We start from the raw sequence: 12,618 nt of genomic DNA on the forward strand, positions 1-12,618 counted from the left end.
CTTGTTTTGGGACAGACACAGGGAGTTTCTGCTCTGAAATGAAATACATCTAATTATGAATAATGTACATGATAAATGTAATATCATAGATAAATAATTTTCCCCCATACTCCCCGCTTTTGTTCATAATTTGAACAATAAATAATAGAAAAGTATTTTAATGATATCAACATCCATAAAAGAGGGTTTCTCATAATGGGGTCGGGCAGTGGCGGCTCGCCACCGGGGGCGCTAGGGCGCCGCCCCACCTGTTAAATCAGAGAAGAAGAAAGAAAAACTTTTTTGTTTTTTGTTTTATAGCCCTATAAATAATATAAACATGTTTAAAATGAATAATATTTACTCATTTTAAGTATGTTTGTGTTTCCAATGCACAATATAACGTTAATATATAAAATAAAAAATACTCGTTTTCCTGAACAGGAAGTGACTCACTTTTTTTAATTTTTTTAATTTTTTTGTATTTCTCGGCCCGGGCTAGACGCAATAGCGCTCTGAGTGCGCGTCACTGTTTGATCGCTGTATCCGTCGCAGCCAATCTGTGCGTAACGCGTTGTGCGTTGAAATATGACTATTATGTTGGAATCCGGGCGCGATTTGAAGCGGTCTAGGCAGCAGCGTCAAGAATTTCCGTAGCCGCATTTCACGGAGACGCTCTCTGATTGGCCGACGTCAGTTTTTTTTTTCGTAGCAATCCGAATCCACTTTCTATGTTCCAATTCTAGCTTGGTGGTAGAGATAGTTGTGTTGTTGTGACTTGTGAGATGCAGCTATTTGTCTTAGAGCGTGACTGCAAGTTCTTTCGACGGTTAAGCTTAGGCACTCTTTCAAAGTTGGTTAAGGTTAGAGTTTGTCTTAGAGCATGGCGATAGAACGCCAGGTAGTTTGCAGTCTGTTCGACGCGGAAATGGACAAAGAAATTAAGTACTTGTGTTGTGTGGTGCTAACTGCTAACAGCTAACACTTGGCTAACAAGCTATATGGCGGATGCAGTCTGGACAGTGGACAGTGGTCTGGAATACATCAACAGTGGATTATACACTTTATCAAGCCCTCCTGCCCTGGACGTTTCGACTAAACAGTGAGTCTCTCTCTCTCTCTCTCGCTCTCTCTCTCTCTCGCTACACAGCTGTCTCCGAGAAATGCGGCTACGGAAATGATTGACTGTGCTTGCTGAGACGAGACGATAATAGGTTAGCGATTCAAAACGCGCTGCTGTGTTGTGAACTATAACATTAATTTAGCTGCTGCTGATGCATAATGAATGAATGGTGAGTTGTTTAAAATGACAACATACATGTGTTAATTATTTTATTGGATTGATCCGAGAGACAGAGAGAGAGATTGCTCCAGAGCATCTCAGAGCATTACATTTTCAACGCGACCTAACGTGAACCCCCGGCTGCTACTGGGGTCGGGACATGGTTTCATTTTCAATCTCTCACCAGAAATCAGGCAGGTCCTATGTTCGTATGTCGGTAACTAAGCACTCAACAGACCAGAGGAAAAACGAGTTTGGCTTTATGCCAGGATCAGTGAATGGCGTGCACCCCATGTGGCTCCCTCAGCAACCTTTACAGCAGTCAAGGTTACGAAGAGGATCTGGTATGGCGCTTGGCCTGCCAATTCTTTCAAGTCTTTTACCAGCACGTAGTCACCTGGTTGGAGGTTGTGGAGAGGCCTTGTACCTGGAGTAGGCAGGGCAGCTGCCACCTGTCGTCTGATGGCCGCTAGATTGAGAGAGAGGTTAGCACAATATGACAGAACAGTGTCTTTACACATATGGGTGGACGGAAAGGAAATGTTCTGTGCTTCAATACCAACAAAGGGTGGCATGTAATTTCAAAGGGTGAAAGACCTGTGCGTGTTCTTTTTCTCATCCGCATACACATTAGTACAATTGGGCAGTTAAAAGGGCTTTTGTAACTACACTTGCTGTTTGCTTTGATGCTGGAAACGCTTCAACCCATTCTGACCATACGTCCACCATCACCAAGCAGTATTTTTACCTTCTGAGGGTGTTAGTTCAACCATCCATCATTAGATGTATATGTTTGAATGGTCTGGTTGGTGGTGGGTGGGCTACTCCACCAAAACACTGATGGCATTTTGCAGTAGAGTAGATGCTTTGAGAATATCCGCGTCTTTCGCAAACAAGCGCATCATGGCGAGATGACCAGCGAGTGGGACATAAGCGTTTTAATGTGATACTACACGAAGTAACAACAACCATATCAACATTTACAACAAACTCACGTTTTCTTGTTGACAGTGTGTGTTCGTGATTGTAGCCTACCTGTAAATCTGGCTCACCCCCACTAACGTTGTTGGCGGGCTGGGGCTCTTCAACAATTTAAGGTTTCTCCCGCAGGAGGAGAGTAGGGCGGAAGAAATATACATCTCTATAGCTTGGACAATTTGTCTTTTCCTTGGTCCCTTTTATCTTTTTCTTTGCGTTTTGTCGCTCCACTTTTGTGTTTATAACTGCTGCTCCCGCTCATGCTTAGGCAGGGCTCTGTTGACAAGTGATTGATGATGACATTCATTTACGTATGATGTTGATGGACGGCTGATGACGATTTTACCCAAAATACATTTGGAGATGGAGACAATAGAAGGGATTCACTTGCAATTTTTCATGTTTTAATGTTAAATGTGAGTGTGAAAATAGCAGCACAAGTTTAACTCATATTTATAGACTACGATGCTTTATACCTAATATATGACCACAAACGTCAGTGCACTCAGTGGCGCGAGGCAGCAGGGCCCACCTGCGAATATCTCGGGGGTGGAGCCTGCTGCCTCGGCGACGGGCCCCCATTGGGTCCTGACCGTCGCGGGCCGCCTGAAACTTTAGACAACAAATGTTTGTTTCCGCGTCTCTGATTGGCCAGGTCATGTGACATGTGCGCCTCGTGAGACCGCAAGTTTCTACACTGGTTAAGCTTAGGCGCTCGTTCGAAGTTGGTTACGGTTAGAGTTTGTCTTAGAGCATGGCGATAGAACGCCTGCCCTGATTCCAAACTCTAACCATAACCAACTGCAAAAGAGTCGCCTAAGCTTAACCAGTGATAAACTAGGCGTTAGGTAGTTTGCAGGCTGTTAGACCCGGAAATAGGCGCTGAACTTGCCGTCCCACGATTGGCGCACATGGCCAATGACCTGGCCAATCAGAGTGCAAAACTCGAACACGGAAACAAACATTTGTTGTCGAAAGTATACACGCTCCCGGGCCCGGGGAGCACCGCCCCTACAGCCCCCCCTGAAGCCCCGCCCCTGCAGTATACATAAGATACCAAACTCAGGAGACATGGTGGATGTGAGCCAAACAGGCAAATTTATTCACAATAATTCATTTACAGCCAATCGAAACGGGTGGAAATGCAATGTCAAGGTAAGGGTGAGTCAACGTAGGATTTCTTCAGGTAAGTAAGGTTAATGTAAGGCAAGCACTGGTCAATACTAGTTCATTCATATATATCTAGGTCGTCCTCGGACGGGCCCTCCATCTGTGCTTCCAGTCATCCCGATCCTCCATGCATCCGGCTAGCTCGCCGGTACTTCCTGCTCCTGCATCTCTCTTGAGTACGTCCATGTAGGTTAATATGGGACGTCCTCGTGATCGATGCCCATGTGTTGGCTCCCACAGCACAAGTTTGCTGGCTGGCTGGCACCTCTTGGTGTCTCTGGCAGTGACCTGCCAGCCTCATTCTCCTGACTGCTACTTTCTCGCTCACTCATTATATGGGTCATTCCAGAATTGGAGGACAATTAGGCATCAATACTTTTGAAAAATGGACCCTTTATTTGATAATTTTCTGTTATGTATTTCATAAAAACAGGTATTAAACCATCAAATAATTGGATTCGTCCAGCTCAGGCATCAAAGGTACACTTTTTATGATACGTTTTATTTGTTGTGTGCTATGTTTGCCGCAACCCTGTTACAAATACTCAGGAAGCTGAAAAAAGTACATTTAAAAATATTTTCAATAAATCCTTTACAATTAAGTAAAGAAAGTCACATGCTTACTGAATACTGATTTAATTTCAGATAAGACTTCACTTATATTAATTTAAGCTACTTTGAAATCGATTTTGCCCAACTTTTCAATAGTCACATCTTTCTTTTTACTAATTTCAGTATTTAATTTCAAATATTTGTTCAAATACATTATGCATTTAATCATGCAAACTATTACATTTACAATAGGTTAAACCACTGTGAGCTGAGAAAATCATGTATGATTATTTAAATAAAAATGATATGGCAACAGCCTTCAAATTAGAGTAACAGGGTTGCGCTAAGTAACAGTTACTTTACTTTTGATTGTAGATCATGACATATGTGACAAATACATACTCAGGACCACAGGAATGTTGTTTAATAATATTATTTTATGTTGGGACTCAACAGGATGAGTAGGAATGATACAAAATAAACATGTCAACAAAACCACAAACTGGATCAGAATAGGCCAACAACCTGGCATTCTTGCTGCATTCCTCACCTGAATAAGCATATCAACAATAGTAATGAACTGATATATTGGGAATAATACAAAATAAACATGTCAACAAAACCACAAACTGGATCAGAACAGGCCAACAACCTGGCATTCTTGCTGCATTCCTCACCTGAATGAGCATATCAAAAATAGTAATGAACTGATCAATCTTTTAGAAAGCTGATTTTATGTTCAGATTTCATTTTTCGTGGCTGGCCAGAGTATCCCATACCTCTCTTGCTATAGCCATGTGGCGCAAGGTAACGTTCTCTAGGGGAGGAATGAGGGTCAGCATATCCTCTGAGGGATACCAGTGGAGATTATCCCTCAATGGCCAGAAAAAAAACGGTTTGCCCCCACTCTATGCATACATTTCACCTGGCAGTGGGTCTCATTCACCTCCTGGATGATCCCAGGGTAGATGGTGTGGTCGTACAGCAGGGCACACCATTTCCCAACGCCTGGACTGAGCCACTGCACTTCTTCACATACACGTGTGCTGTGTATGGGGTCTTCTGTGTGGTCATCTGTGGGATTAAAGCTGAAGCTTTTTGGCAATCACACTCCAGATTACCTGTTGCAGAACATATGCAGCTGACATTGTGGTAGAGCATTTTCCCAGGTGAAAGAGTGACCACCTGGTGGAGCCTCATAGTGGACGGTACGGCTGGAAGGTCAGCTGGCATTTCTTTCACTGCATTATCCACAGCTTGCTCCTGAATGTAAAACAATTTCAGTTTTGATTGTTCCTTACTCAGAGCTTGGTACAGGGATAGTGTCGTAGGGATATCAACTCCTTGGGCGACAAGCCTGTCGGCCCTCCTCTGCAATGTGCCACCCACACCATCTGGGGCACCTTTTCCATGGCTGGCTTCAAAGTAGTTCCATGATCGTCTTGTAAACCCCCTTTTGAAGATTTCAGTAAAAAACAGGTACAAATTGGCACGCTGCTTGTACTGTGTGCAGGGTCCGTCGCTAAGAAAATGGATGGTTTTCACATCTGGGAGTTTCTCTCTGATTTCCCTCAGGATGGGCTGCAGGTGGTCCCTTCAGTCTGGATGCTGATACAGTGCAGAAGGAGGTAGGGGCAGATGCCTCCCCCACATAGTAAACCCCAGTGTGCAAAGTGGCCTGTTGGTGTGATGCACCAAAATGGACAGCCTGTACGTCAGTGCTGTACTTGCAGCTGTAGTTCTCTGAGAAGTCGATATGGACTGCACATTCATTTGCAGGGAGGTCCAGCTTCAGGACCCGTGAGAAAGCATATTGCTGCCTGATGTTGTAGAGATGGCGCCTGAACTTCTGCAGCAAAATCTGAAAAGTTTCCACCAGCTCTTCTTGGGAGCATTCAAATTCTTTTTTCAAAGTGACCTTTGAGGCTGCTCCAGGATAATTTGTGTGCTCTTTGTCCACAGTGGCCCACTAAAGGTAGGAGACAGATCGGTGGCTCTGTACTAGTGGCTTGTGAGTGTATAGGTATTGTTGCTGCAGTTCTCACATTCCCCATACATACATTGCTTGCTTGTGGTGTCACACATGATGGCTTGTGTCAGGCTCTCCAAATTGGATGTGTCAATGATGTGCATCTGGTGAAGCCTTTTGGCAATAACGCCTAGATTTTCATTTTGTTTGCACATGCAGGTTTCACAATCTGCCAATGTTGGATGCACAATCCAGTAGGGGCGAAGCGTGCAGAACAGTGAGTATGATAGATGGAGGTTGGTGTGCTCAGCCAGGAACTTCAAATGGAGGTGGTTCTTCATTGAATCCATCACTAACCTTTTCTGCATTTTCTTTTTTTCTTTTGTCAGCGTTTGCTTTTTTCCAGTTGTGATCCTGCTGACATCGTCACGTGAAAAGAACAATCTCACCGTTGACCTCAGTGTAGCAGCTAAACCCTTGTGTTTCTTCATCTGGTACTTGCAGACACTTTCATTTGCCAGTTTTGTCCACCTTCTCATTGAAAAACCATAAACCTCCTCTGCCAATCTCTGCAGCCTGTACTTCTTCAGGACTTTGTTGGTGACTATTCCTGCAATGACCAGTGGGTCCTGGACTTCCTGACGGGCAGACCCCAGGTGGTAAGAGCCGGCAACTGCACCTCCTCATCCATCACGCTCAACATAGGGGCCCCCCAGGGCTGTGTTCTGAGCCCCCTCCTCTACTCCCTGTACACACATGACTGCGTAGCACAGCGGAACAACAACACCATCATCAAATTTGCTGATGACACAGTAGTGGTGGGCCTGATCTCTGCCAACGACGAAAGGGCCTACCTGGAAGAGGTAGAGAACCTGTCACAGTGGTGTCAGGAGAACTGCCTCTCCCTGAACATCAGCAAAACAAAAGAGATGATTGTGGACTTCAGGAGGTCGGGGGTCAAGGACTACAGCCCCCTCAGCATCGACGGGGCACCAGTTGAGAGAGTGAACAGTTTCAAGTACCTCGGAGCCCACATATCCGAGGACTTGACATGGACCACACACATTGACAGTGTTGTGAAGAAGGCACGACAACGCCTCTACTTCCTCAGGCGCCTAAGGAAGTTCCAAGTCAGTCAGAAGATCCTTAGGAACTTCTACTCATGTACAATAGAGAGCATCCTGACCGGCAACATCACCTCCTGGTTTGGGAATAGCACTGCACAAGACCGTAGCAGACTACAAAGAGTGACACGTTCAGCCGAACGCACAATTAGAGGGGGGCTTCCCACCCTCCAGAACATTTACAACAAGCGGTGCAAGGGGAAGGCTAAGAGAATTATTAAGGACTCGAGCCACCCGAACAACTGCCTCTTTGAACTGCTGCCGTCAGGCAAGCGATACCGGAGTCTTATGGCGAGCACAGAAAGACTCAGAAGGAGCTTCTATCCCCAGGCCATCAGGCTGCTAAACGAAAATAATCGCTAAACGAACAATAATCACTATGCAACAACCATCAAATGCACACAGCACACACACCCACACGCACACACTCACTCAAACAAACAACACACTGCAGCACCCACTCTCCACACTTTAGATCACACAAACACACTTACACTTTATATTTATTGATAAAGGATTTGCACTACAACTCGTACACCTACTGTGAATTGTACCTAAACTGCACCTCGTCCATTTATGCCTTGCACTATATAGTATTGTATATTAGTACACTGCACAGTATTGTATATTGTATGGTAACTACGTCTACGAACATTGTACATATGTCTAAACTGAACACTGTGACCTCTTTTTTTACTTCTAATTTTTACTATGTTTTTATTTCATACTTATCTTGTCATGCACAGTCTCTGGAGCGCAACAGTAAGAAGCATTTTGTACAAAAGTATTCTGTACTTCTGTATGACAACTATTAAAGAAACTTGAAACTTGACCTGTTTGTCACTCTCTCTCTTTGAATGTGCATACTTGTCACGTACTTCCTCAGCTACAGCTGTGTGGAACAACAGGGTTCTCCTTAGGGTTGTGACCGAGATGTGTCGAATCAACTTGTTGACTTTGGATCTTGGAGATGGATTGTTCTTTTTCAAACGTTGGAGTCGCTTTCTGTATTTTGCTGCCCTCTGTTCAGCTTTCCTCAACGTATCCTGTACTTTCTGGAACTCCCTGTTTAACTTTGCTTTGGTAGCCCTCAATGTTCTTCTCCCAGCATCACGTTGCCTAAAAGAAAGATATAAACATAAATACATTGTCACATAATCATTTCACTTGCATGGACTTTTTCCCAATTGTAGTTTTGCACCAAACAAAGTAATTACCAGGATTAGATGGGCCTAATAATTACTGAGTACATATACTGTATCAAGTAAATTAAATGGTAAATGGTGCATTTACTGTATAGCACTTTTATCCAAAGCACTTTACAATGTTTTGTAAAAGATTTAATGATATTTTTTTAATTAAATTACCTTGAAGTCCCAGTTTGAGAGCTGACTGGGGATACTGGCCTGACTGGAACGTCTGGACTGACTGGGGCATCAGGGCTGACTGGAGGAGTGTTCAATCCTTCAAGTACACTTTTCCTGGCATCACTCCTCTTATGAGCCTCCTTCCATTTTTTACGCTGGGCACGCTGCTCTCTCATACTGCAGTCTTTTAGCCTTTTCTTCTTCTTCCCTGTTTCTACATCTTTTCTCCACTTATCTTTCTCTTTTTCTAAGTACTGCTGTCTCCTCTGTTCATCAGCATCACGCCTGGCACGGTAGCGCCTCTGATTTTCAGCAGTGCTCAATGGTGTGGAAGAACTCTGTAGAAATCAATTACATTTCAAACAAAATGTCTATTAACCTTTGATAAAATAATGATTTGGGTAACACCTTACATTAAGTCTGCATTCACTACTATTGGGCACTAATAACATAGTTGTTACTAGTACACGTAAGTACAGTTAGTTACAGATGGAACAAGACATCTAATAATTACAAAGAAATGTGTGTAATTACACATGTTCATGTTCTACTTCTGTAAAGACATACTGCTGAACTGAAGGAGATGCAACCCTGTTACTGTAGTGCAACCCTGTTACTCTAATTATAGTAACAGGGTTGCAAGTAACAGGGTTGCAAATCAATGCTAATGTTAGCTTTTACTTCAGGAAAAGATGCTAGCTGAGGAATGTAAGTTACTGTCAATGTCAAGGTTAAACATAGTTATATGAATAAAGAAAGACAAATTTGAAATAAATGGGTCTTATTGTGATAATATGAGTAACAGGGTTGTGTTGGCTAGAGTGACACAGTCAATCAAGGCTGAAAAGATTAGACAAATATAAAAAGTAGAAGAGAGGACTTACCTTTGGTCTAGCCATTTTGTTAGCAGATGGCTTGATGATGTCATTTCCTGTGTCATGTGACTCACTGTTTTTATTTTTTCCCCTCTATCAGGTGAAATAGGTTTCGGTAACAGGGTTGCACACATGTTGTGGGACACAACTTCAGTGCATAATTACTATTATTTAAAATATGTTGATGAATAAACAAATAGTTTTTATAATTACAAGAGACATATATCAACAATCTAATATCAAAAAAGTATATTTAAAACATATATTTAAATGTTATATTGGACATGCAAGTTGGTCATCAAGAAGGTGGGACAACAGAAAAGTGCCATTTTAGGGGGTGTTCAAGAGCTATTTGGTATTTTAAATAATATTTTGGAACCACTTTTTCCACAACCATATTTACATTTAGTCTCAGGACAAGTACAATTTACATAACAAGTGCATGTTTTAGTATTTTGTGCATGGATTGTTTGGAATTTCATGGGTGGGACTGAAAATGTCCTCCAATTCTGGAATGTCCCATATGGTACATTATTCAGGTACTGGTAAATCATAGTTCGTTCAGGTAAGTAAGGTTAATTCAACGTGCATTCAGGTAGGTTATTTCACATAATTTCCTTTTCCGAGTCCAAGCTCCATTCTCTTGTTCTCATGCATTTCCTCCCAGCTTTGGTATGTGCCCCGTGGATGCCTACTGTTTTAGAGAAACACACGGTAAGTATAATTTCACAGAATAACATGTGGTGTGAAATAAGTGGTAGTCTCGCTTACCGCCTGACACCCATGTCCTCCACCGGAGAGAGCCTTTCACATTGTGAGGCAGAGAGCATGGCTGTTTGTATCTTCAGCCACACCTAGCCGGTTCACGCAGGTGCTGTGCTGTCACATCAGGTTGATGAAACAGATAGATTGGCATGTGCCTCCCATCTATGACGTGGCCTAGGCTGTGATGCTGTCTTCTGTCTCTCTGCCTCATGCAATAGTATCCAGCTGCAGACTTGGAGAACGGTCTCAGGACCGTGCTGTGAGGACCGCAAGCAGGGCCTCCACTAGGGGCGTGCGAGCAGTGCGGTCGCACAGGGCCTCGCGAGAAGGGGGGCCTCGCGAGAAGGAACATTTTATTTTTTAATAAAAATTCAAATAAATAGAATGTTAACAATCACTTTCCATCACAGACCTAAAATCTAGTTTTGCTTACATGCTTATATATTTCACATTAGACACGTTTGTAGAATAGTGTTCCGGGCTCTGCGGCTCTGCAGATATAATATTGGTTTCATTCAATGACCCGTTTACTTTTGTGCAAAGCATCGTGGGAGGACTAACACTAGGGGGAGCTGGTTAGCGTCGGTCTGGTAGTCGGTAGAGAGATGTGAAGAAGACCGGTATTATCCACGAGGGGAGGGGGTACAGGTACGGGGTCTATTCGGCGCTATCCACGGGAGCGAGTGGATGTCTTGGCCAAGAGCATCCTACTTTTGAAAACCAAATGTGCAGCATCGGAGCAGAAGAAATAACGCTGCGTGCCGTAAGCTTATCAATACCAAGTATAGTGATTAGGTTATGCCAAGACGAAGAGGACGTTCGGCAGATGGACTGAAGATGAAAGTTGTTGCGTGTTAGAACGTTCAGTCAGGCTAGCCATGTCAGCTAGTAGCTTAGCTAAAGGCAGGGACAGCTAACTAGCATTAGCTAACCTAGCTAGCTAGCGTTAGCTATGTTATCGAGTGCTAACGTGTGGCAGATAAACTAGGAACAGACTCCCAAGTTCATCCCAACGGGGGGGACAATATCATGGGACTGGTGAACTTTGTCATCTCCACGGTCATCTCCTTCCTCTTGGACCTGATTCTGCGTTAGGGTGAGTTTTTAATGCAATCTATTCTGTTCCCGCCGTGGATCTCTCTCTCTCTCTCTCTCTCTCTCTCTCTCTCTCTCTCTCTCTCTCTCTCTCTCTCGCTCTCTCTCTTGCTCTCTCTCTCTCTTGCGCTCTCTCTCGCTCTCTCTCTCTCTTGCGCGCTCTCTCGGTCTCTCTCTCTCTCACTCGGTGTGTTGCATCGTGCAGTTTTTTTGACGTGTGTACTAAGCTTATAGAGTTCGATTAAAATAAGGCAAAACTGCAAATCTGCATGTCGTGCTTGAAAAATGTACCTGGCTTTAAGCTTGTTTATCAGGTTCCAGGGGTGTTTTATGCATTGTCCCTGTTACTGCCAGGTGTACGACTGTACAGGTGCATTGCCACTAAGCCTCGGGCAGCGCTATTATTTAAGAATACGTTGACTGTATCATATGCCCAGCCTCGGGCAGCGCTATTATTTAAGAATACGTTGACTGTATCATATGCCCAGCCTCGGGCAGCGCTATTATTTAAGAATACGTTGACTGTATCATATGCCCAGCCTCTGGCAGCGCTATTATTTAAGAATACGTTGACTGTATGCCCAGCCTCGGGCAGCGCTATTATTTAAGAATACGTTGACTGTATGCACGGAATTATAAACGACCCCCCCCCCCCCCCCTCCGTTCACCCGCAGATGATCAGTCATAATGTTTAGGACCATGTACAGTTTAAATTTTTAATATAGCATGGATCGGTATCAAACTGCATTTGATAATCTAATATATGCATTTATTTATCTCACGTTCTATGAAATACTGCAGAAAACGATAAAAACATATTTCTACTCTAGACGGTATTTTCGTATGAATGTGTGAATGAAAAAGTTAAACGTTCCTACATCCTGAACGATAGATAATGGATGTTGAATGGGCCATAGTAATGTCAATTTAGCAATACAATTTAAAAGGTTATAGCCCTGCAAAGAAGGTGAACATCTCCATAGACAAATAGCGCTGGCAGAGAATGGTTTTGGATGATCAAAGTGGTGGCAGAGAATGGGTTAACATAGCTACAACAACACACAGTAACGTTAATATAATTACATGCATCATTGTTTACAATGAACGGTGGGCTAATCGAAAGGACTGAACACAGGGACACGTTAAACAGCAATCAATTAATTTAATACAACCGATACCGATACTGATCCGATACCAGTGCATACATAAAAAGAATTTAAACAAAGAAAATGTATATAAATTATAAAACTATTTTTTTTTATACAGCTACTGTTTTATATATACTGTTTTTTAGTAATAACTATAAAGTAATGGTATTTATTCAACAACAGGTGATTGTATAGATTAGTATCAGTAATTGAAAACTATCTCAATGAGTTCACCCACGGAAAGGTTGTTGGCACATTGGTTCCACACAGACATTATACGTTGTTGCGCACTTTTTTTTAATAAAAAATAAAGT

The sequence above is a fragment of the Notolepis coatsorum genome (assembly GCF_963971535.1).
Source record: "Notolepis coatsorum genome assembly, chromosome: 9".
NCBI lineage: Eukaryota > Metazoa > Chordata > Actinopteri > Aulopiformes > Paralepididae > Notolepis > Notolepis coatsorum.